At 45.2% G+C, this 24,449-nt stretch overlaps 2 protein-coding genes across 27 annotated transcripts in view; one reads left to right on the top strand and one right to left on the bottom strand.

Moving 5' to 3' along the window:
• The window catches only part of Pds5b (PDS5 cohesin associated factor B), a 140,473-nt gene extending 120,105 nt beyond the window's left edge, over nt 1–20,368 (bottom strand). For 13 of the 21 annotated variants that reach the window (XR_015633950.1, XR_015633956.1, XR_015633948.1 and 10 more), the window contains exon 1: nt 13,115–13,285. The gene's annotated coding sequence lies outside the window, so the exon portion shown is untranslated. Of the gene's footprint in view, nt 1–13,114; nt 13,286–19,463; nt 19,692–20,241 lie in introns of those variants that run through there. The other 8 variants (XR_015633952.1, XM_087578196.1, XM_087578200.1 and 5 more) reach the window with 3 other exon arrangements.
• A 2,419-nt stretch (nt 20,369–22,787) lies between these two features.
• The window catches only part of N4bp2l2 (NEDD4 binding protein 2-like 2), a 62,920-nt gene continuing 61,258 nt past the window's right edge, over nt 22,788–24,449 (top strand). For 4 of the 6 annotated variants that reach the window (XM_087577844.1, XM_087577843.1, XM_087577842.1 and 1 more), the window contains exon 1: nt 22,812–22,899. The gene's annotated coding sequence lies outside the window, so the exon portion shown is untranslated. 6 annotated transcript variants of the gene reach the window in all.

Here is a 24,449-nt window from a genome sequence, read left to right as displayed (position 1 = left end):
GGCTCACAACCATCTGTAATGGGATCTAATGCCCTCTACTGGTGTGTCTGAAGACAGCTACAGTGTACTTATATATAATGAATAAATAAATCTTTTTTAAAAATCTATTTGAAGCAAAAAAAGAAAAAAGCAACATAAAAAAGGCAAATTATACATACAAATTTAACGTGTGAATGTTAAATACAAGGCCACTGTAAGGATCTTTTACAGACAGGGATACAGTTAATGCTAACTGTGAACATCCACAGTGAGCAGGGATCCCTTACAGCATCACTACAAAATTACAGGACGGAGCTTAAAAAGCCAAGAGGGAAGCTGCGATCCTGCACTCAGGAGGCTGAAGCAGAAAGATCACTGTGAGCTCAAGAATCTGTACCACCTGAGACACTGCCTTAAGGAAGAAGACAGCAAAGGGGAGGAGATAGAAGGTGTCCATACACAAGGCCAGGCCCGGACAGAGATCAGTGGTAGAGTGCTTTGCCTCGCATGGGCAAGGAAGGGTCAAAGTTAGCTCCCCAAGGACTCAGGACCACGAGGATGCAGTCAAACTAAGTGACTTAGGTCTGCAGTCAGTGGAAGAATGGAAGATCTTTCGACTCTTAACCCAGGAGTCTCCTTTCTCCTCTAAACAAACATGAAACTGCAGCAGTGCAATCTGCCAGCAAAAAGGAAACTACCAGACGTTTCCAATTAGTAGTACCTTTCCTCGGAATGACGACTGATAACCAATGCTATCTTTCATAAACTGTTATCAAACCAAGGCTGGTACTATGTAGACGGGTGGCTACAAGGGAGCACAAATTAGCAGGAGGCAGGGATTGCTAGAAACCATGTAAGAGGCTGGCTACCAAATTCAGTGTTGTTAACTATGGGGTCAGTTATACCCGCACAGATTTATCGGGATAACCACAATCAGAGCACCCAGAGACCTACTACTGACAAAACTGACTTGAAAATGTATAGGCAACTAGAATGGCGTAAAAATAAATTTTTTTTTTCTTTTTTCGGAGCTGGGGACCGAACCCAGGGCCTTGCGCTTGCTAGGCAAGCGCTCTACCGCTGAGCTAAACCCCCAGCCCCGTAAAAATAAATGTTAAAGAGGATTTATACCATATGATTGATTTTATTTGTTTATGTGAAGGTGAGAGAAGGAGAGAAGTAAGGAGGGAGGGAGAGAGGGAGGAGGAGAGAGGAAGGAAAGTGGGAGGGAGGGAGGACCGAGGGAGAGAGGAAGCAAGTTAACAAGCATGCAAGGAGTCACTGAAGGGGTCGTCACTGGATCCTCTGCATTTGGAGTTACAGAAGTTTCGAGCCATCTGACAGGCGTGCTGGGAACCAAACTCCAACCCTCTGAAATAGCAATAAGCGACTTAAGTCGCTTAAGTTGCTGGGCCATTTCTCCACCGTCTGCCAATTTGAAAGCTCTTAATGCTCACTATAATCAGACTTGGTGGCAGAAACCTTCAGTCCTATTAATCGGGAGGTAAAGACAGGAGTATCTGAGTTTGAGGCTAGCCTAGTCTACATAGCAAATTCCAAGGTTGCCAGGGCTACAAGAAAAAACAGAACAAACTCCCTATATAAATAATGCCACAGATATCAAGATGGTCTGATTCCTTCATAGGATAAGCCAATGAATGAATGAATAAACACAGCGGCCACAAAGGTGCTCACACAACATTCAAAGACATAGGGAGGACACAAAGGTAACTCACTCAGTTCAGGAAAGCTAACAATGGTGCGGGAATGAAGACGCCTTCTTTTCATGAATCTTCATTTTCATTTTCATGAAACTACTGCATACACTCACATAGGCACTCACTCACAAAGGCACTCACTCACAAAGGCACGCACTCACATAGGCACATACTTTCGTTTATTCTGAAATGGATTAAGTCTCTGTAAAGCCTACTACTGATTTTGGATCTTGAATGTGATCCCCAAGTGGTGGCGGAAGCTTTAAAAGGTGCTGCCTAGCGGGAGGCTTCAGGTTACTGAGTGTCCCTCAAAAGCTCCTTCCCATCCCTCCCTTTCTAGCCACAGCACATCCACCATTGCCAGCCAGTACTCTCTCCAGAGGCCCAACAACATAGCTACCAGAGCACAGAATGGAACCTCTCACTATACAGAGGCAACAGAAGAAAATAAATACAGTATCAGCTCACACATTCACTGAAAATCGTTTTGTTTACTTTTCTTGAAGTGTAATTAAATGCAATCTAATTCTTTTTTATTTGTTTTAAATATTTATTTTATGTATATGACTGCACTGTCCTTGACACACCAGATCCAATTACTTATGGTTGTGAGTCACCATGTGGTCGTGGGAATTGAACTCAGGACCTTAACCACTCTTAATCACTGAGCCATCCATCTCTCCAGCCCAATTTAATGCTTTATTGCCTAGTTATCTCACCTATCTGGTATAATAAAGGAAACCTGACTAACACAGCTAAGAATCTTCTACACAACAAAATAAGCACAAAAATTTTTTTTCACGGTTTGGGGATAGGTAGAGGGTTATTATAACTTAAAACCATAGCACAGTTAAAACTGATTGATTAGAGCTCAACAACTAAAACCTGGAACTCATCAAAATCTACGTTAAGAACAAGATCTGTTACATGATGGGAGAAAGCCAGTGGCCTGGCAAGGCATTAATACCCAGGATGATTAAGGAAGGACTGGGGACCCTGCTCATCTGGCAAAATGCTTGCCTCATGTATGAGGCCATGGGTTTGATTTCTATCACCAAAAACCCTACAAGTCAACAACAAAAAGATAATCAGGAGCCAACAAAAGAGTTTGGTGTCCAAAACCTCACATGGTAGAGAGAGCCAACCCCTGTAGTAGAGCAGTCCTCGGACCCCACATGCAGTGTGCCTACACACACACACACACATATACACACACACACACACACACACACACACACACACACACACACACACACGACAAATGTCAACGTAGAGCATTTTAACACAGCTACATTCTTATTTATGTTATGTATATGAGTACGCATACACTATCTCTATGAACACCAGAAGAGGGCATCAAATCCCATTACAATGGTTGTGAACCACCAGTGGTTGCTGGGAACTGAACTCAGGACCTCTGGACCACTGAGCCATCACTCCAGACCCAAGACAGCAACTTTTTAACAACAAAAAACTTTGAAGAAAAAAAACTCTAGCAGAGGTCAGGTGTGGTGGCACGCACCTTTAATCCCAGCACTTGAGAGTCAGAGGCAGGAGAAACGTGAGTTCTAGGGCAGTCAGCACTACACAGTGAGATGATGCCTCAAGGAAAAAAGAAAAAAAAGGGGGGGGGGGGGGGGGGGGGATTCTACCACAACAGAGACAGCCAATAACTACAGGAAAGAGTATCGGTATCATCACAACATCAGAACCAAAGCTGTCCACGCCGTCGGACGGAGATCCTCAACAATAATCCCAGCACGGCGGAGGCAGAGGCAGGAAACACCGGGTAGAACTAAAGGCCAGTCCAATCCAAATCTCAAGTTCTAAGCCAACCAGGGGTACAGAGAAAGACAAGATAACAACAACAACAAAATAGAAAGTAAAAGAAAATTAACTCATGAAATGTGGGAGTTTCCACTGAGGCAGGTAAGAAAAGCTCTGCAGATTGCCCCAGTAGAAGTTGGGTAGCCATGAACGATGCGGCACAAGAAGGGAGGCAGCACGACAGCAAAGCAGGGCTAAGTAGGCAACCTACTTTTAGCAGACTCAAAGAGACTGGGGAGAGGTCTCAAATATGAGAGAGAGAGAAACAGAGACAGAGAGAGACAGATGAAAACATACTCAGTGGAGAATGGGGGAGAGAAAGAAATGAAAAACATACTTGGCTCAGAAAAAATAAAATGGCTCAAGCACAGGAAATGACGCTCAGGTTCATGTACCAGGAATATGTAAATTAAAATAGAAGTGATACTATTTTCACCTGTCGGATTGACAAGGTTTCTAACTGGTTTATTATATACTTACATATATACACTTTTATATATGGCGATGTTACAGAGAAACAAGTGTTTTCACATATACAGCAGTGCTACAAACTCTGTGATGTACAAAGTGACACCGTGTGAATTCTACCTGCTGTATTCTGGCACAGCAACTCCATGGCTAGGACCCTGCACCACAAACAAATCCTCACATGCACAGAGTAACAGCAGTTGTACAGCAGTAAAAACTGGATCAATAACCTAGTGCAACTGTGGTATAAAAATGTCCTCGCACAGTAAAAGCTGGAAACAATCAATAAGCCAGTGAAACTGTGATATAACAATAAACACTGTCCTTGTCCACAGAGAGGGAAAGTACTTTACATACAGGTAAGAGGAGATCTCCGGGTATATTTTCCAATGTAAAAAATAAAAGGGGCGGGGGTTGGGGATTTAGCTCAGTGGTAGAGCGCTTGCCTAGCAAGCGTGTGGCCCTGGGTTCGGTCCCCAGCTCCTAAAAAAAGAAAAGAAAAAAAAAAAAAAAAAAAGAAAAGGGCGCAGAAGTTAACTTTCCAGTATGAGTGTAAAACTGAGGGAAGCATGAGGTGGGCTGTGTCTGTAAGCAGCTGCATTAACACATCACTAACACGATGGGGGAGCAGGAAGAAATGCAGGGATGCACTCCAGAGTCTGACACGATGCTGGACGGTCTGTTAGTGAGTTGAAAGGAAAATGGGGAAAGTCAGAGGAGAAGACAGGAACAAAGTGAGCGATGTCACACTAGGGGCAGCACAGCTACACAGCGAGGGAAAGCAAGCCAGGAAAAAACTGTACTTCCAATAGGCAAGGTCATATGTGTGTGAGTGATCCCTCAGCAAAATTATTTTTTAAAATGAGTTTAAAATGGATGCAAATAATGGGGGAGGGGCAGACAAAGGAAAACATGTATAAGAACCAATTTACTTAGGAATTACTTATCCTATAAAGTCAATTAACCTGGGGTGAAACCAAACCTCAAGAAAATAAACTAGAGAGGCAAGTTAGTTACTTAGTCACAAGACTACAAGTTAATATCCTCTTCTTGGAGGCATCAACCACTTACTAGATGTAATTTAAAACTTACTTTCCAGGCTCACAGTAGACCAGAGATGCCCAAGTGTGGCTGAGGCTCCCAGAGCAATCACTGAACACCAGCACACAGGGGAAGGAGACCATGGCCTTCAGATGGCTCCGCTCTGCAGCACAGAACTGACACCCTGCCAAGTGTTCCTCTCTGACAAAGTGTATTACACGACTCTTACACAGAACAACACGTTTGTCTGCAGTCAGATTCCTTGTTGGTTATGCCTTCCTGGAACAGCCTCTTTTGTCCTACCCAAATATATTTATTACAGGACTATCTTTTCTCTCCATCTCCAGCCGCACTGAGCCATTTTCCCAAATAAGACATGTAAACATCCATTCACGATCGTCACACTGTTAGACTCTCATCACCAAGCACGCTGCAAACAAGTCTGGTTGATTTCTGAAACAGGGCATCACTTGTAGCTCACAGTAGGTTCAAACTCCCAATCTTCTTGCCTCAGCACACCACACCCACAGAGTCCTAGGATGCGCAGTGTCATGCTTGCCCTCACACAGAAGTTATAAGCATGTTTCACTGTGTCTTTAGCATGTTTCCCCAGTATAAACAAACCATTGTCCTAGTTTATCCCAAAAACTAATGACATAAGAAGTGAAAAAAGTAATGCCTATGGCTGGAGACACAGCTCAGAGGTTAAGAGCACTGTCTGCTCTTCCAGAGGTCCTGAGTTCAAATCCCAGCAACCACACGGTGGCTCACAACCATCTATAATGGGATCCGATGCCCTCTTCTGGTGTGTCTGCAGACAGCTACAGTGTACTCACATACATAAAATAAATCTTAAAAGGGAAAGAGAGAGGGACGGAGGAAGGCCGGCCGGCCTGATTGCTTTGGAACACCTTTGTAACAGGAGATGTGATGGTTGTGGTGATGATTGTATGGATCTGTAAACATACGGGAAAACAATTAACTGTATATTTCCAATAGGAAAAATCATATGGTACCTCATTTACCTCAGTAAAACTATTTTTAAATGAGTTATCTGTTACTACTGTACTTAATTACAGATTTTGAAAGACGGGGGGGTTTTTTTTTTTCTTCAAAACTAGGGGATTTACACATGGCTAGTTAGTAACAGGACAGAAAGTCTAGCTGTCCTGATTTTGAGTGAAATGAACAATAGTCAAGCTCTTGGTGTTGTCCTTAGACAGAACTCCAATCACTAAACAACTTAGCAAATGCTTAAATTACTATGGATTTTCAGTCTGCTCATCTGTCTTGCTTTTTTTTTTCCCTAAACAGAGCTTCTCTGTGTAGCCCTAGCTGTCCCAGAACTCCATCTTTAGACTAGGCTGGCCTTGAGCTCTGCCTGAGTGCCTGACTAAGAGTGCCCCATCACACTAGCTGGGTGTCCAGTCTGAAATGCTAGAAAACCTGCTCTAGTATGAAACCTCACAAGCTGGGGAAAGGGAAGTCAAAAGGAGGGTGCTGAGAGTAAGGAGGGAGAAAGCACCCAGGGCTGCAGAGTGAGAGTCTGAAGCACTACTGTGGTTTGCTGCTCTAAGTTTGGGGCGTGCCCAGCTCAACGAACCCGGTGGGGAACACAAGCCCACCAGGACGATTCGGCCCAGACAGGATTGCCTCAACTTTGGCACAATTAACGATTTTAGGCTAGGTAACCTTTTGTGGTAAAAGGATGCTCTCTAAATAAGCACCAAATGTTCGACCTCAACCACTACCACTAGTGTCAAATCCATCCTGTCCCCTATTTGTAGTAACTAAATTCAGACACTTAAAACTAACCAACAGCCTAGACTAGGGGCAAACATGACAAAAGGACCAGCATTTGAGGATAATATGTGTGTGACACACACTCGCGCACATGCGCACGCACTCACATGCACACAAAAAAATCAGAAAGAAGGGTTTTTTAAGCCAATCATCTCCTAAGCCAAAAAAACAAAGGACAAAAAAAATTCCTCTTAGGTGGAGCCGGGGCTATCAATACGGCCTGACAGGTGAAAGTGTTTGCCTAAGGCCTCAGTTCAATCCTAGAACCCACATTTATATTTTTGGTTGTGAGCCTAGCCTTTAACGGCTGAGCCATCTCTCCAGCCCAAAGAACCCACATTTAAAAATAAAAAAAAACCCTGATTGTGACAGCTTGTTGTCTATAAGCCCAGCACTCCTGTAACAAGATGGGAGGTGGAAACAAACTGGTCTGAAAGCTCACAGGGTACCAGAACAGCAGAAATACAAGAAAGATCCTGCCCAGACATGGTGACCAGCCAGGGCTAAAAAGAGAAACTGTCTAGAAAAACCAAATTAAAAAAAAAAAAAAAAACACAAAATGGAAGGTAAAAGCCCACTTCTGAAAACCTGTCTGTCCTCTGACCTACACCACAGGCACTGGGGCACACATGAGGCTGTGTACACCTGTACCCGCAGGGGAGGGAGGGAGGGATGGGAAGACAGGAGACAAACTAACAACTCTTACAAGTACACACACCTACAGTCCAAGTTTTCTATACACTTCGGCATATGAGGCCACTGACAGCATTTATGGAGGGGTCCCAGGAAGGACCAGGAAATAGAACTAAAGGATGCCAAGAAAAAAAACCTGCTACCTTGACTGGTCTGAAGGACACTCAAGTCCTTTTTCAGGAGAGCTAAACTAAGCTCTCAAATCTGGAGAAACAGGGTCTGGACTGTCACTCATGCAGAGTAATGAATCAAATGACAATATGGATAAAAATGTAACAACACTCGAAAGTTGAAAGGGTGAGCGATGGGACAGTACAAGGCAGAGTTGACTCCTCACAAAATTCATCTATCCTGGCTCCCAGATCTCCAACCCTTCCTCCTGGCTCTGCCTCTTTGGGCCCTCAATACCCTGAGCTGGACTCTCAGCTGTTCAAAGCCTCCTAGCACATTAGCCTCTCCTTCCAGACCCAATTCCCCTCAAGGTCCAAATCACATTCCTCTTCCAAAGTTCAGTCTCACCTCTCCTTCTCAGATGCCTTAGTCCTAGCTGAGGAGGGGGTCAGCAAGAAATGAAAGCACAGCAACTGGACCCCAGCGACTTCCCAGTAATGCGCTTCAGACAAAGGTGTTCCCTCTTAGACAAGCAAATAGAGACAGCACGAAGTTTAACAAACGCCCCCGCAGACTAATATCACTTAACTGTGGTAGGCACCCTCACTAAAATACTATTTTTTAATTCTGTTGATATCTCTGTGGCAGTACAAAAAAACACTTTAACCTAAAGAGGGAAACTTTCTTTCCTTTTTTTATTCTTTTCTTTTTTCTTTTTATTTTTTGTTGTTGTTGATGATGGTGGTGGTGGTGGTAGTGGTTTCTCAAGACAGGTTTTCTGTTTAGCCCTGGTTGTCCTGGAACTAACTCTGTAGTCCAGGTTGGCCTTGAACTCAAGGATTCACCTGCCTCTGCCTTCCAAGCGATGGGATTAAAGGTGTGGACCACCACTGCCCGGCAAGTTTCTTTCTTAAAAAAACACAACAGGGGGTTGGGGATTTAGCTCAGTGGTAGAGCGCTTGCCTAGCAAGCACAAGGCCCTGGGTTCGGTCCCCAGCTCCGAAAAATAGAAAAGAAAAAAAAAAAAAAAACAAAAAAAAAAAACAAAGCATAATACTGCTCCTAGAAATATTTTTAAGTAAATATTCTAGCATTTGTTAGTAGTAGGTTACTGGAATTTTATTTTTTAACTTTCAGTTTTCTGTACCACTAGAAGAATTCGTTTTTTTACATGTACAACTTTTTAGCTTAAAATATACAATTCTTGAGGTGGAGAGATGGCTCAGTGGTTAAGAGCATTGGCTGAGCTCAATTTCCAGCAACCATATGGTGGCTCACAACCATCTGTAATGAAATCTGATGCCCTCTCCTGGTGTGTCTGAAGACAGAGACAGTGTACTTATATATAATAAATAAATCTTTAATATATATATATATACACACAATTCTTTTTATTGAATTTATTTATTTATTTCGGTGTGTGCGTGCGGACGATCAGAGGGCAGCTTGCCTGAGTTGGTTCTTCCTCCATCTGTCCCAGACTTAGACCTCAGGTGGTCAAGCTGAACTACGTGTCATTACCCACTGAGCTATCTCACCAACCCTACCCTCCACCCTCTACCAGTCTCATGACTGAAGGCTAAAACTGTCTGAAAGAATCTCAGTTAAGACCATACTTCATTCAGAACCTCAATAAGACCATACGTCATTCAGAATACGGCTTCCCTCAATGTCTCTTCACTGTTCCTGAAATCAAAGTGTGTGGGGGTGGGGGGGTGGGGGGGTGACACAACCCTCAAGTCTCTCTCAGGGCCCTAAGCACTGTCTATAACATAGACAGATGTCTGTAACGTGAGCTTGGCCTAGTTCACTCTCCTTCAGGAGCCTTGCCTTCTCCCTTCAGCAGCAGCAAGACGCTCTTTGCCCAGCCCTCACCACTGCAGCATAGGTCTCTAACCATCACTCTCTCCTGCCACAGCTCAGGTCTTTCTGTTCGCTGCGTCGTCCTTAGAATGCGATGGACAGTCGGTAGTATACATTTTCCATGAATCCGTTCACAGCATTCTCTTCATCAGACGGGCAGCAGAGCAGACCAGCACTTTTAGACCTAAAAGATGTCCCAAACACCTTCCTCCTCTGCTCTGTGTGTCCTCCACACTCCTGACTTGTTGTCTTATGAAAGTCCACCACGACAGCTGCTCGCTCCTCACGTCGAGTCACTGCAGAGCGTGACTATGGAGGTACTTAAGGTCTCATACTGATGGCTTCACAGCACTGACGTTTTATGCATGGAGTTTACCACCTTAATTTTCCCAAGGCACATAACGAGCTGCCAGTAAACACAGTGACGCTCAATGCTGCACGCTTAGTAATTTTGAACTAATTAGTGAGAAAGGATTAGAAAGTACTTTTCAAGTACCGAGGAAAATGTTGAAAATCAGGTGGTTCATGAAAGAAAATGAGAAGACAGGGCTAACTCTCCAAGGAGTCAGAACTGCAAACGTCTCTTCAGTAAACTTAGAAAACACTGAGTACACTGGCTCACACCTGTTATCCTAAGACTCGGGAGGCTGAGGCAGGAGGACACCTGAGTTTGAGGCTAGCCTGGGCTAACAGAGTGAGACAGTGTTTCAGAAAAGCAAAGGCTAATATTTGTGAGGAAATTGCTCATATTTTTAAACTAAATTATTTTTTCTGCAATCTTTATCTATGGAGCAGGGATACACAGAACAAATACAATGTGTTGTAAACAGCAGTGACAAATGACCTGTGCACTGAACTGAGTTTCAGAGTAAATAATGCTCTCATGTACACAGTAACAAAACAAGTCCAACACTAACTCTTCCAAATCACTTTGGCTTCCAAGTTTAAACTCTTGTTGGTCAGATGGATGGATGGGTGGGTGGATGGATGGATGTCTGACAGTGTCATTAAAAAAGCAAGCAGCTCTTAGAGACAGAGGCTCCAAGAGGTTGGTTAGCTTCTGAGAGAAGTTAGCTGAACCGACTTCTCCCTCTGCACAGCAGTTGTTAAAGCCAGAGTCTAAAACAGTCAGTTGACTTTGAGGCTGAAAGGAGAGGGAAGTGAGCACACAGATGGAGGGGATGAATGACTTCAATTACAGGTAAGTCCTAAACAAAGCAGCACAGACCATCGGGAAACTTCTCAGCGTCTCATTCGCCCACTTAAGGATGACTGTAACCATGCAGGGCCATTTCCTCTACACCTAACTTCTCAATTGTAAGAGGGCTGGCAACAAGCCTCACGCTCCTCTATAGATTTCTAACACCTGCGAAGGAAACATAAACGTCCACACTTACAGTATCCTATGTCACCTAAGAATCCGAAAACCAGAGTGAACTAGCTCTCCTAACTAAGGCTAGGCAAATGTGATCCAAGAAGTAACATGCTGGGAGCCAAAGGACCATCTCCAAATATGTGAAGGGGAATAAGAAAAACGCAGCCCCCAAATTATTCCTTTCCTCCCAAAGTTTAGCTCTCCCACCCCTTCTCTGTTCACCTGAGCAAGACCTGTCTAAGCCAAAGTGTCATTATTCTGCTTAGGCTTAGCCAATGAATGGCTCTTAGAGCCTGGTCCTTGGAATGCTGCTCTTGGTTACCCAAAGCTATAGCACCATCTCAGGATACACTTCAAATGTAAACAGTGGTCCTCAAACAGCTGTCTAGAACCCTGCTACAAGCCAAGTTCAAATCAGCTCATGACGAGGGTCACCATCATCAAAAGATCTCTTCCGACTGAGAAGGGGAGAGGGGACCGAAGCCAAGGGATTAAAGGCAACCAGAACATTAAAAGCTGCAGCAAAAGCAAGGTTAATGACGAATCGTCATGAAAGGTTCAACCAAAACGACAAAGTTCTTTTAAAAAGGAAAAAAAGGGCAAAAGTCTAGCATTACTCTCTCATCAGAGACACTTCAAACAGAACCCAACTAAGAGGAAAACATCTGTGCTGTAAGGAAAAAGTTACTACTTTAGTAGTAAACTTTAAAACACATCTTTTCTATATATGTATTTTTAAATTTACATCATATGCAAATATGAGTTCAAAGAAATAACATTTTGATTCAAGGTGGTTTTAATGAGCCGGGTGTGGCGATGTAATCCCAGCTCGTGAGGCCAGGAAGATTGCCAGTTCCAGGCTAATCTGGGCTACACAGAGAGCCACTACCCCACCCACCACCCCAAAGAGTATTTAATATTTAAGTTTGGGGAATGAATGTATTCATCTTATGTGACGTGTAACTTTTTACTTCCAAATTGGCCGCTGGAAATGGGTTAGGATTTATGCTGTCACCATGCAATGGAAGATTAACTGTTCCACAGTGACTTGCCATACCTCCCAAGTGTTCATTTTACTGTCCCCCAAACACTAGCATCTGACATACCTAGTGCACAGCCAAGAGATGGCCCCTGAAACCCGCGCTTGTGACATTTTACTTGACTTTTATAAAAGTTAGCACTGAAAATACCCACTCCTGGAACTCTTACGTACATGTGCTGAGAACAATGCTTATATTGCCATTCACGATTTCAGTCATGACTTAGCAATAGCCCACCTCCTACCCTAAATACACCTGGCTTTTTAAAGGTTATTCGTGAAGTACACAGGCCTCCCCAACTATCTCAGAACCTCAGACCAACCTTCAAAATGAAACAATACATCCAAAAGCTTCAGCAAGTATTCAACTAAGACATGGCTCCTTGGAGCGATTACTGTCACCCATCAATTCCTAACACAAGTATCAGAGCAGCGTTCTTTGAAATCAAAAAGAGAGGGTGGGAGACTTTTAATTCTTGGTAAGGTTCCTGAGGATGGAGCGAGGGAATCACTCTTCTTTCAAACCCCTCCGGGGCTCGTACTGGAATAGCATGCAGCGCTGAAGAGCAGGTGCTGAGTTTCGGGGTTCAGTCAACCCTGCAAACACCTGTCGGCTGCATGCTACATGCCTGCTCCTACGTGCATACATCAGTCTTTAACCTACAGAGCAAAAAACGAAACAAAACAAAAAGCAGACCCACGGCCGCCGCCGCCGCCGCCCGGGCTTCTCCCGGATCGCAAACTTTTAGAGTGTCAGTGGAATAACGGTGCAGAGGCGGGCGAGCCCGCACTGCACGCCGTCCGCACCGCCGTGGGGCTGCACCCGCGGTCGCCCGAGGACTCTCTCGGCCGGCTCGCGGCTGTTCCCCGACTCTCGAGCAGTGCGGCGAGCGCGCCGCCCCTCGCGCCGGGCCCTCGGGTAGCCGGAAGGGGGAAGCCGCGCGGGGGGCTTCGCTTCGGGAGGCGGGGGAGGGGGAGGGGCGCGGCCGCGGCCCCCGCAAAGGTCACTCTGGGCCCGTGCGAGCGGCGGCCCGCGGCCTCCCCGCCCCCGGCCCCACCGCAGCCCCGCGAGGACACCGGGACACGCGAGGCTCGGCGGGCGACGGCTCCACGCGCGCACACCCCGCTGGAAAATGGAGCGTGGGGCGCTGAGGCGAGGAAGAGGCGCTCCCTTTCCGTTACCCGAGTCGCTCCTACCTCCGGCCACCCGGCTCCTACACTCCTCGCGCTCCGCCGATCTCGGGGATCCGCCGCCCTCGCCGCCGCCGCCGCCGCCGCCGCCGCCGCATCCAATCGCCTCCTCCCCCCCCCTCCCCTTCCGCAGCCAGTCTAGGCCGTTCCTCCTCCTCTCCGCTTCAAAATGGCGCCAAGAGCAGCTCCGCGGCTGCTCCAATCGAACCGCGGCGGACGGCGCCCGGGGGGCAGGCAGAGCGCCGCGTGGGTTCTCAGCGCCCCCTGCCGGCCAGACCGCTTCTCACTCAGGCGCGCGCGCACGCGCTCCTTAGCCCGCGCTCCGGGCCCCGCCCCCCCATCCGGCGGCGCGCACGCGCAGGCTCCGCCCTGCTCTCGCGGCCGCCTCTGTCTCCTTGGCAGCAGAGTGATGGGCAGCTGTCAGTGCCTTCTCAGCATTGACTCAGCCTCCCAGGCTTTTGGCGGGAAATCTGTAGACTGCAAAAAGCCGCTGGCTTTGGCCTTTTGGTTTTTCTTCTTACCTTTTTTGGACAGCGTCTCACTTTGCCGCCCTAGCTGGCCTGAAGCTCACTGTGTACATACACCAGGCTAGCCTTGATCTCACTACGTAGACCAGGCTGCCTTCGAGTTCAGAGATCTGCCTGCCTCTGCCTATGCCGGCTTTTTTTTTTTTTTAATTTTTTAAATTGTGTTCCACCACTTGTGCGATGTTTTAAACCCCGCGGTGCAGCATGGATTATGTGCTGTGTAAATGGAAGAGTATCAATGTCTACTTGGCTCCTTACTAGTTGGTAGGCCTAGGGATCCAGTGCTGATCTCACTGCTCAAGAACCCCCCTTAATGAAGGGAGAAGTAATTGGAAGACCACAAGGGTACCATCCAGAAAATGAGGTTCATCCTCCCTTGCCGCTTCTGCTGTCGCTGTTGCAGCTGTGGGCTGGGTGGGCTAAGACGGAGGTCTCTCTTCACCCCCAAGTCCCTGCCAGAGCTGACAAGTCTTGGTCACCTTTTGCTCTTTGATGCTGTCCCATCCCTGCAGTGAGAAGGATCTCCCTGCTACGATGCCTTTGGCATTAGGTATGGTTCAGAGTGTCTGTTTCAACAATGAGCAACCGAGATGAATTAGGAGCTTATGATAGGATATTTGAAACAAAAGGCAGGCAACGCAGGGTTATAAGCCACTGGTTTTGTGCTAGAGGTGAACCATAAATCCTAGCAGACCGAGCACCTTCAGCTTCTCGCACCTACTCCACCTATTCGTTTCCTCTCTCAGCAGGGCTCCTGGAACAGCTCTGTCTTCACTATTCTGAGAGCCCGTACTACAGACTTCCATTCATTTTGTGCATCCACTAAGCCTTGGGAACTTTCTGATACAGCTTCAGTGTTCCCAACAAGGAAAGAGTAGGAGATCTACCCAGGTCTAAAAGGAAAGGCTCTGGCTCTGGCTTCTTAGGCAGGCGTGGTCCCACAACCTTTCACCTCAGCCTTTGGGAGGCAAGGACAGGCAGATCTCAGTAGGGTTTGAGGTCAGCCTGGTCTACACAGTGAGTTCCAGGACAGCTAAGGCTACACAGTGTGAGCCTGTCTCAAAAACAAAACAAAATAGAAAGGAAGGAAGGAAGGAGGAAAACAAGCTTCCAGCTCTTTGCTGTTTTCTCAATTCTGAGACACCCTAAAGGTACAGGTAAGTTTCTTGGGAGCAACAGAATGAGAGCAAGAAGGCAGAGACTACTCACTGCCATGGTTCCCATTGCTATAAAAGGCACGCAGCACCTGAGTGCTCGGTACACCATTCTGGTGGGGGCACAGTCTTGACAGTTTAGAGCCGCTAATCATTTGCCGGGGTGTTGCCAGTTTTACCACGCATGCATTAATCCACTAATCAATGTTCATCACTGTGCCAAAACACTTAAAAAGAAAGATGCGGATTATCTTGGCTCACGGGTTCAGAGGTTTCCATGTATGATGGTTGGCTGGCTGTATTCTTTCCAAGCTTGGGTGAGGCGGACCATCACACTAAAGCTCATCACCTCCTGGCGACCAGAAAGCAGCCTACTGGACATATCTCTTGAACAGCGTTACACTTCCAGGCCTGGCTCCTGTGGCCCATTTCCTCCTATGACAGTTCCTCTCCTAGTCTCCACCAGTTCCCAATAATACCATCTTGTGAGTCTAGGACTGGAGGTCAGAAGGACAGTGCTAGATCCCCTGGAGTTGGAGTTGCAGGCAGCTGTGAGCCAGGAACCAAACCCGGGTCCTCTACAAGAGCCGTGAGTGCTCTAAACCTCTAAACTACCTCTCCAGCCCAACAGAAGTATTGTTTCTATTTTGAGGATTTCGAAATTGTCAATGTGAAATTCCTTGGGATAAAATAATTGGATGGGATATAACCTCAGATAATTGGGAATTGGAGCCGCCCCAAAACTCAGTTGTATTTGCTAATCCTGGAAAAGGAGTGGTGTAAAGAAATGTTGATCTTGGTTGGGGATTTAGCTCAGTGGTAGAGCACTTGCCTAGCAAGCGGAAGGTTCGGTCCCCAACTCCGAAAAAAAAAAAGAAAAAAAAAATGTTGGTCTTATATAGACATGGTTACAAGTGTCTTTGGTGAGGAAAAGTGCACATCCAGTGCCCATCCATCCTTCATTTACTGCCACAGCAAATCAACTTTGTGCATAAACTACACCAATTACCTTATTCAGCTGCAGCTGGGAGACTGACAGGTGACTCTCTGAGCTAATACTGCAGTGTCAGCAAGGCTGTGGTCCTTTCTGGAGGGCTGTGGAGGGGGAGATGCTAGATGGATGCCCTTCCTGCCCTGTGGAGGTTGATTTGGTTTCTTGGTTTATGTCTCTCCTCCTCTGTCTTCAGTCAAAACCACAGCATCCCTTTAGGCCGCTTCCCTCATCTTGTGGCTCTCTCCAGCTCCCTCCTGCCCCTCTCATCCACTTTTCAGTTGCTATGACGACTCAGCGCCCAGGTGGGTAATCCAGAGTAATCTGCCTCATTTAGGATGAGCTGATTAGCAAACTTAATTCATTCTTATGCCTTAATGTCCCCTTACATTTTAAAAGGTTCTACATGAATATCTTTCGGAGACATTCTGCCAATCACATCACTCTGACTCTGCTTATGTAGTTATTCCTCATAGGGTCCAAAGTTAAGGTCAAGAATCCTAACTAGACTCCATTGAACGTACAGCACTTTATAAATGGCTTCCCAACAGCAGCAAAACAGGCTTGGCAGCTCATGGGGAAAGGAAGAAAGAGTAACCTAACTCAAGGCACGTCCGAAAGGCTACATAAATGATCTCTGACAGTCTGCAACAGGATTTAAATTGCCAGTAGACAAAGCAAGGATGCCACAGTCATTATCTTTTTTTTTAAAGATTTATTCATTTATTATATATAAGTACACTGTAGCTGTCATCAGACACACCAGAGGAGGGCATCATATCTCTTTACAGATGGTTGTGAGCCACCATGTGGTTGCTGGGAATTGAACTCAGGACCTCTGGAAGAGCAGCAGGGTGCTCTTAACCCCTGAGCCATCTCTCCAGCCCCACAGTCATTATCTTTAATCCAGGAGAAATGGGTCTGAATTGCAGGGAGTGGGAGAATGCCAAAAGTCATCTGGAAACATCTATAGATTGTGCATAACTTTTCGGCCCATAATACAAAAATTATAGCTGAGAGGGGTGGCACACCTTTAGTCCCAGTGCTTGTTTGGTAGAGGCAGGCGGAGCTCTTGGAGTTCAAGGCCAGCCTGGTCTACAGAGTGAGTTCCAGGACAGCCAGGGCTATTAAACAGACAAACCCCATCTTGAAAAACAAACAAATAAACAAACAAAATAAAAACAAAGAGAAGGGGCTGGAGAGATGGCTCAGCGGTTAAGAGCACCCGACTACTCTTCCAGAGGTCCTGAGTTCAATTCCCAGCAACCACATGGTGGCTCACAACCATCTGTAAAGAGATCCGATGTCCTCTTCTGGTGTGTCTGAAGACAGCGACAGTGTACTTATATATATAATAAATGAATAAAAATAAAAAAAAACAAAGAGAAAAGAAAAAGACAAAAAAGAAGTATAAAAAGTAATCAAGAATACAGTATGATCTGAAGAAAAACAAAAGCCAGGGCCAGGGCTGGGGAGTTGGCTCAGGGGTTAATAGCACTTGTTACTCTTGCTGGGTTGCATTCCCAGCACCCAAACAGTGGCTCACAACCATCAGTGACTCCAGTCCCAGGAGGTATGACGCCCTCTTCTGGCCTCCTTGAACACTGCATGCATGTGGTGCACAGACAGACATGCAGTTAAGCACACTTTTTTCAATTGGGCTGGACAGATTGTTAGAGCACTGACTGCCCTAGCAGAGCACCTAGCTTCAGATCACAACACCCACACGGTGACTCACAACTGCCTCCAATTCCAGTTCCAGGGAATCTGATGCCCACTTCTGGCCACTGCAGACTCCGTCAGAAAATAAAGAGAACTTAAAACTAATAGGTTCTCCGGTCTCTATATCCATTTACATTTTACTGATTTTCTTCAATGTTTGGAATATATGAAATAATTTCCTTACTTCTACATTTTCTCTCACTTGTTTGAATCATAACTTGAGGTGATCCCTCTCATAGAAAGCACACACGCCCCAAAGACAAGCGAGAGGCAGAATTGTCTAGAGAAAGAAGCCCAGTACATGAAAAGAGATGAAAGAAAATAATTATGGAATTGTCAATGCATTTTATTTAAAAGGTTTATTTTTATGCACTTAAGTGTTCACCTGCACTTTTTCTCTGTACCACATGTATACCTGGTGTCGGTAGAGGCCAGAAGAGGGCACTGGATCCCCTGGAACTGGAGTTACATATGGTCATGATACCACATGGGTGCTGGGAAAATGCTGGGGGCTCTGCAAAAGCAGCCACTGCTCTTAACCACCGTGCCATCCCTCCAGCCTCCAGATAAAAATTTAATACCAATAATCTTACCTAAAAGGAAATGAGAGAGTGTTTCTCCGATCCATGAGCAACATGGCCCAAGAACATTGATTCAAGTGGCCTCAATAGCTCCTTCAGTTTGGGGTTCTGTTTTGAAGTTGGGTGGGTGTGTTGCTGATTTTTTGGGGGGTGGGGTTGGATTTTGAGACTGGGTCTCACTATGTAGCCTTAGCTGGCTTGGAACTCACTGTATAGACCAGGCTACGAACTCACTGAGATCTGCCTTCCTCTGACTCTTAAGAACAGAAGTAGTTGCATGCATTTTAGTGTGTGTGTGTGAGTGTGATATATATGTGCGTGCGTATGTGCGTGCGTGCGTGCACTTGCCCATATGTGCAGGTGGAGGTGGATGTCAGATGTTTTCCATTATCATTCCATATACATTTTTCTGAGACAAGGTCTCTCACCAAATCTGGAGCTCACTGTTTTGGTCAGACCGACCGGCCAGTAAATCCATAGAATCTGCCAGTCTTGACCCCCTAGTAGCAGCCAGCACTCCTGAAACACATTGCTACGTCCAGCTCTTGTGTTGATGCAAGGGAGGGAATTCAGGCCACTTTACCCACTCAGTCATCTCCCCAGCCCAGATTTTTATAGTTTCAGAACGAAACACAACCATACAGAATAGCAATTCCAAAAAAAAAAAAAAAAAAAACTGGTGGGAAATAGCAGGAAGGCAGGTCACTGTCCAGTGAGAAATGTCATGTCTCAGAAGCTGTGTGTGATGACATTCTTAGCTCTCTGGTGGGGGAAAGCTGTTTTCTTGCTAGGTAGCTGCATTCCCAAGGTTTTAGTTGATAATTGAAAGGACATTACATCAGACAGAGCTAATCAATGAGTTCCAGGACAGCCAGGGATATACAGTGACAAACCCTGTCTTCAAAAACCTAAGTCAATCAATCAATCAATCAATCAATCAATCAGGATAGCCCCCAAGGTGATCATTACCTAGAGTAGATGGCTTGAATTCAAACTCTTCTGTCTCTCCTGCTTACTAGAATTGGATCTTGAACAATGTTCAAAGCCCCCCATTTTTGGGTTTGTAAGATAAAGATGAGACTAGTACTATCTACTGAATCAAATACATGATTCATTTAGAAAGTCTTCAGACACACTATATATGAGCACTCTGGACTGAAAGCCCATAGTTTACAAATACAGATCACAGCAACTGAGACTTGTGAAATACGCTGCAGTAGTTCTGAAAAATCTCAACAGCAGATGTACAAAACGGCACATCAAATTGCTACATACTGCAAATGGTAAGTAATATTCTGTTTTACTCAGGGTTCAGTAGAGTCACAGAACTTATAGAATGAATATATATATACATATATGGAATTTATTAGAATAACTTACAGGCTGTGGTCCAGCTAATCCAGTAATGGGCAGCTGTGACTGGGAAGTCCGGGAACCCAGTAGTTGCTCTGTCCCACAAGGCTAGATATCTCAGCTGGTCTTCTGTATCTGCTGGAATCCCAAAGAAGAAGGCCCCAATGCCAGTGAAGGAATGGATGTGCCAGCAAGGCGAGGGCAAGCAGATGAAGAGCAAAAGCTCCCTGCACCCATGTCCTTATATACTTCCAGCTGAAAGTATGACCACAAAGTCTGAGTCAAAGGCGTCTCTTCCCACCTCAAGATCTGGATCAAAGGCATGTGACTTCCCATCTCAAGGTTTCTCCGACTTCGAACCAAGCAGAAAACCTTTCAGAGGTGTGCCCTCCACGTCTGGATTATAGCTCATTCCAGACAGTCAAGCTGACAACCAAGAATAGCCATCATGGGGTTGGAGATTTGGCTCAGTGGTAGAGCGCTTGCCTAGCAAGCACAAGGCCCTGGGTTCGGTCCCCAGCTCCGAAAAAAAGAATAGAAAAAAAAGAAAGAAAGAAAGAAAGAAAGAAAGAAAGAAAGAAAGAAAGAAAGAAAGAAAGAATAGCCATCATATATGTGATCTCGGACAGCGACACCAGAATCTTTTTTAAGAGGGTGTCTATATCCAGAGGATGCTCTCAGGTTCCAGCGCTCCACAGAAGGCCCAGACTGAAGGAGGCGGTACGTACACTTTTATATGAAAACCAAATATATTTCAAGATGTCAGTGGGGGCTTGAACACATGGCTCAGTGGTAGAGGGCTTACCTGCTACTCCTGAGGTCCTAGGTTCTACTCTTAGGACTGAAGGGCAAAGCCAGTAGATGTTAAAGGAACACGTTTCCACCCACTGTGGGATGACGACATGTGGGATGATGGGATGTGGGAGGTTGCTAGGGGTAATGGGCTGAATAGACAATAGAGTTGGTGTTGCATTCTAGAACACTCCACCAGAGTCTTCACAATAGGAGGGTAGAAAATGGGATTGGAGAAGCAGGCCAAGACACTCATCCAGCTTTTCTTTGCTTCCAGAAGTAAATGGGTTTTCTCTCTCTTACACAATGCTCTTATGAACGGCCTTTTCTTCTTCACTCTCACCTCTTTACTCTGACCTTTCTTTAACACTCATAACTCTCAATAAGTGTCCACTGTCACTGTCCCTCCCTCAAGTACCTCTCCAGGTTTTATGACATTTGACTCTCTAGAACTCACTCTGCTTTGTTGGGGGTATTCTTTAGATCCTCTCATCTCTGGGCAGAGATAGTGTGGTCTACATGTGTCCTTCCCCTTCGCATTTGAAACTCAGTCACCAACTGATAGCATTAAGGGTGATAAACTCATTGCTGAAGAGCCCACATGGATGTGTAGGGCCCAATTGATGACCCGAATTCAATCCCCAGAAGCCATGATAGGAACCTGGGTGAGGTGGCACCTACTGCAAGGTGGACCATACAGACAGGAGAATCAGCCAGAAGTGTACAGGAGACCAGCTAGCCTAGAATACATAGTACAACAATAAAACAAGAGAGATCCTGCCTCAAAGTAAGGCGGATGGAGAGAACCAACTCCTGAAAAGTTGCCCTTTGACCTTTACACAAGCGTAATGGTATATACGCGAATGCACATGCTCACACATACTTTTACACACACACACACACACACACACACACACACACACACACACACACACACACATAAATTTAGAAGGTGCTGTTTGCCCTGTCTGTCCATGTTGAGAGATAGGAGAAATGGCTAGAAGATGCAGTATTTATACCCAAGGAGATGCCCTCACAAATTATCTTGGACTTTGTAACCTCCAAAACTATGGGAATAGGGGTTGGGGATTTAGCTCAGTGGTAGAGCACTTGCCTAGCAAGCGCAAGGCCCTGGGTTCGGTCCCCAGCTCCGAAAAAAAGAAAAAAAAAAAAAACTATGGGAATAGATTTCTAATACTTTTTTTTTTTCTTTTTTCGGAGCTGGGGACCGAACCCAGGGCCTTGCGGTTGCTAAGCAAGCGCTCTACCACTGAGCTAAATCCCCAACCTCTAGATTTCTAATACTTAAAAATGAAAGAAAGGCATTTTTAACAGTTTAAATGGACCAACACAGGAAGTATATGGAAACTTCATCTTTGAAATTTTATTTGGGCTGGTGAGAGGGCTCAGTAGATAAAGGCACTCACTGCTAAGCCTGGACAACCTGAACTCAATCCCCAGGACCCAATACTGGCCAGGAGTTATGGCAGTAGAAAACTGCCAGCTCAGCATGTGCAAGGAAAAATGAGAAAATAAAAGTATTCCTACTATTTAACTTTTCAATGACATGTTATTAAAATGTAAGATATTACAATGAGATGACATCACCATGAATGTCAAAAAGAAAAATGTTTCCCTTAGGGTGGGTATAGAGGTGCAGGCCTGTAATCCAAGCAGGAGAATCAGAAATTCTAAATTCTAGGTGAAATTACCTTGGCTTATATGGCATTTAAGGTCAACCTGGTTTCCATGAGATCTGACACACTCCTGGTTTTCCTGTGCACCAGACACTCACTCTGTGTGTGTGTGTGTGTGTGTGTGTGTGTGTGTGTGTTTACTCAGATAAAACACATAGTAATTTTTTAAGTGTTTATTTTTATAAAAATGATGCAGAACTTGAAGCTAAATACGAGGAAACAAAAGTTGCTGTAAAAATTGTATTTCAAGAAGATCCTGCAAGAGGATAGGTTGTGAGCCCTCTGGGTCATAATAATGGTGTTAAGCATTCTAATGTAAATATTCTACACTGTGACTTTTAGCTATTATACTTTCAAATTAAAACATTATTGTGTTGGAGCCAAGACCTATTCGAATACGAGATGGCCGATTTTCTTGTGGGGGTCCAAATGAAACAAAGAGTGGGAGTTTCAGAAAGTATAATTACTTTCTGAGAAACCATAGCAACCGAATTCCGTTATACAAAATGTTTTCTCCTTTGAAGCCTAGTCTGATTCTTTTGTCTCTTAAAAAGCCCGAAAACTGTTCACTCACCACAGAGGCTTGCGCATCCACCTGGGGGCGCCAAGCACTCTTGTTCTTTTCCTTTAGTCGCGAACGCCAGAGAACGTCGCTGCCTTTACAAAGTTGGTGTTTCTTTAACTAACTTCCCCAACTCCAGGACTGGGAACAAGACTGAGTCTACGTTTGTGGCCAAAATAGCACAGGCGTCATGCAATGGACTCTGGAAGACTGAGTCTCGGTGGCACGAGGTAAACTAGGATTGCAGGGAACGCCGGACTTCAATCCCCATAATGCCTGGCGTGAGCCCGCGGTGCTGCATGGGTAATCCAAGAGGTGGCGGCCATCTTGTGTATGGAACTGCTCCAGTCTCGCGTCTCTTTCCAGCTCCGTTTAGTAGCTACGTTTTGGACGGTCTCTCGACTTCCCAGAGGTTCGTGTATTCGCGGAAGTTCTTTTTGGGGGAGGACTTGGGGAGGAAGGTGGTGGAAGTACATACAGAGCTGTGGCTTGAGGTGAGCAAGCGTCCCGGTGTAGTTAAGGGAGGTATTTCCGGTTTCATCTGAGGTGAACGGCCGAGTTTTCACTGGTGGCTTGACGCGATTCTTTCTATTTGTGAGCGTGGAAGCCCCAAAAGAAACCTTTCAGCCTTCGAGGCCTCCCCGGATTCTTAGAAGGGATCTTGACGTTTTCCTTAGGGACGGAGAAGCTGGGACGCCTCTGTCCTGGCAGCTTGCCTAGGGGTCAGGAGGCCTGGGGGCCCAGGTAGGGTACTGGCGATGTTAGTGCACCCTCTGCTCTTCCTCGGGTATCTCTGACGTTAGAATGAGGAAATGGGAGGATGTGGCTGAGGTGGGGGCTGTTTCCGGGAAAATGGCTTTCTCCGCAGTTGGAGCTTCCTTCATCTCTGCTAATGGCCTGTCTCCTTTATTCCCTACTTTGTGGGGGTTTTAGTTTTGCTTCCAAGAGCAGGCCGAGTGAAGTACTGACTAAAAGAGAGCTTTTGGTTTCTTAACGGTTAAAAAAAAAAAAGATAGGAGAAGCGAAGTTGTGATTTTTTTTTTTTAAGGCATAGTCTCTCTAAACCAGGTTGCTATGGAAGCCATTTGTGTAGACAGCCCATACTGGACTGGAACTCTCCCATTGACAGCATTACAGGTTTGAGCTACCATGGCCTGTCAAGAGAAGTGTAATTTTAATTAAGTTAGTTTATTGACAGGGTCTTGGGTAATTGAACTTACTCTGTAGTCCAGGCTGGTTGTAAACTCCTGATCTTCCTTTCTCCATCTCCCAAACGCTAGTGTTTACAGCCATAAACCACCCTGCCTGAAAAGTGAACTTTTTAAGTTAGAGAAACTACTAGAAAAGTTGAATGTTTTGATTTTTAAAGTTTCCTGATTATTTTTCCTGAGCATAATTTGTATCGTCACTGAAACTCAAAACTTTTTTTTTTTTTCAAATTCTTACACTCAATTGGGAACTGCTTTTACACTACTTGAAAGGAAAAGGCCCCCAAGGCTGCATTTTAGTTGATCTGGTATTTGGATGCTAAAGAGAGATGATTGAAGTTTGGAAATTGAAGCTTATACTCCAAAAGACATGGTGATTTTTAAACAGGAAGGTATTCATGTTTAAATTCAATTTAGAAACACATGTTCAATTCTGGATCTATACATACACATATAAATACACACAATATGGATTTAAGTTTCCAAATTTAGGTTCCTAAACTCTAGAGTGGATTGGTTAAAGATAGGCTTGTAATCTCAGCAACTCAGAAGGATGCAAAGTTCAGGGCTTCACTGTATTCTACAGAGTGGATTCAAGGCCACCCTTGTCAACTTCGACACTCTCACAACATGAAGAAGACATAGGCCATAACTCTGTAGTAGAGTGTTTGTTTAGCTTGCATGAGATAAGTTCATCTTCTGTACCTCCAAAAAATGAGGTGCACATATATTTTTAGATGATAATAACTTCAGA

This window comes from Rattus norvegicus, chromosome 12, assembly GCF_021556685.1.
Source record: "Rattus norvegicus strain SHRSP/BbbUtx chromosome 12, alternate assembly SHRSP_T2T, whole genome shotgun sequence".
Classification (NCBI taxonomy): domain Eukaryota; kingdom Metazoa; phylum Chordata; class Mammalia; order Rodentia; family Muridae; genus Rattus; species Rattus norvegicus.
Note: the sequence above shows the minus strand (reverse complement) of the source record. Positions and strands in the feature narration are given on the sequence as shown.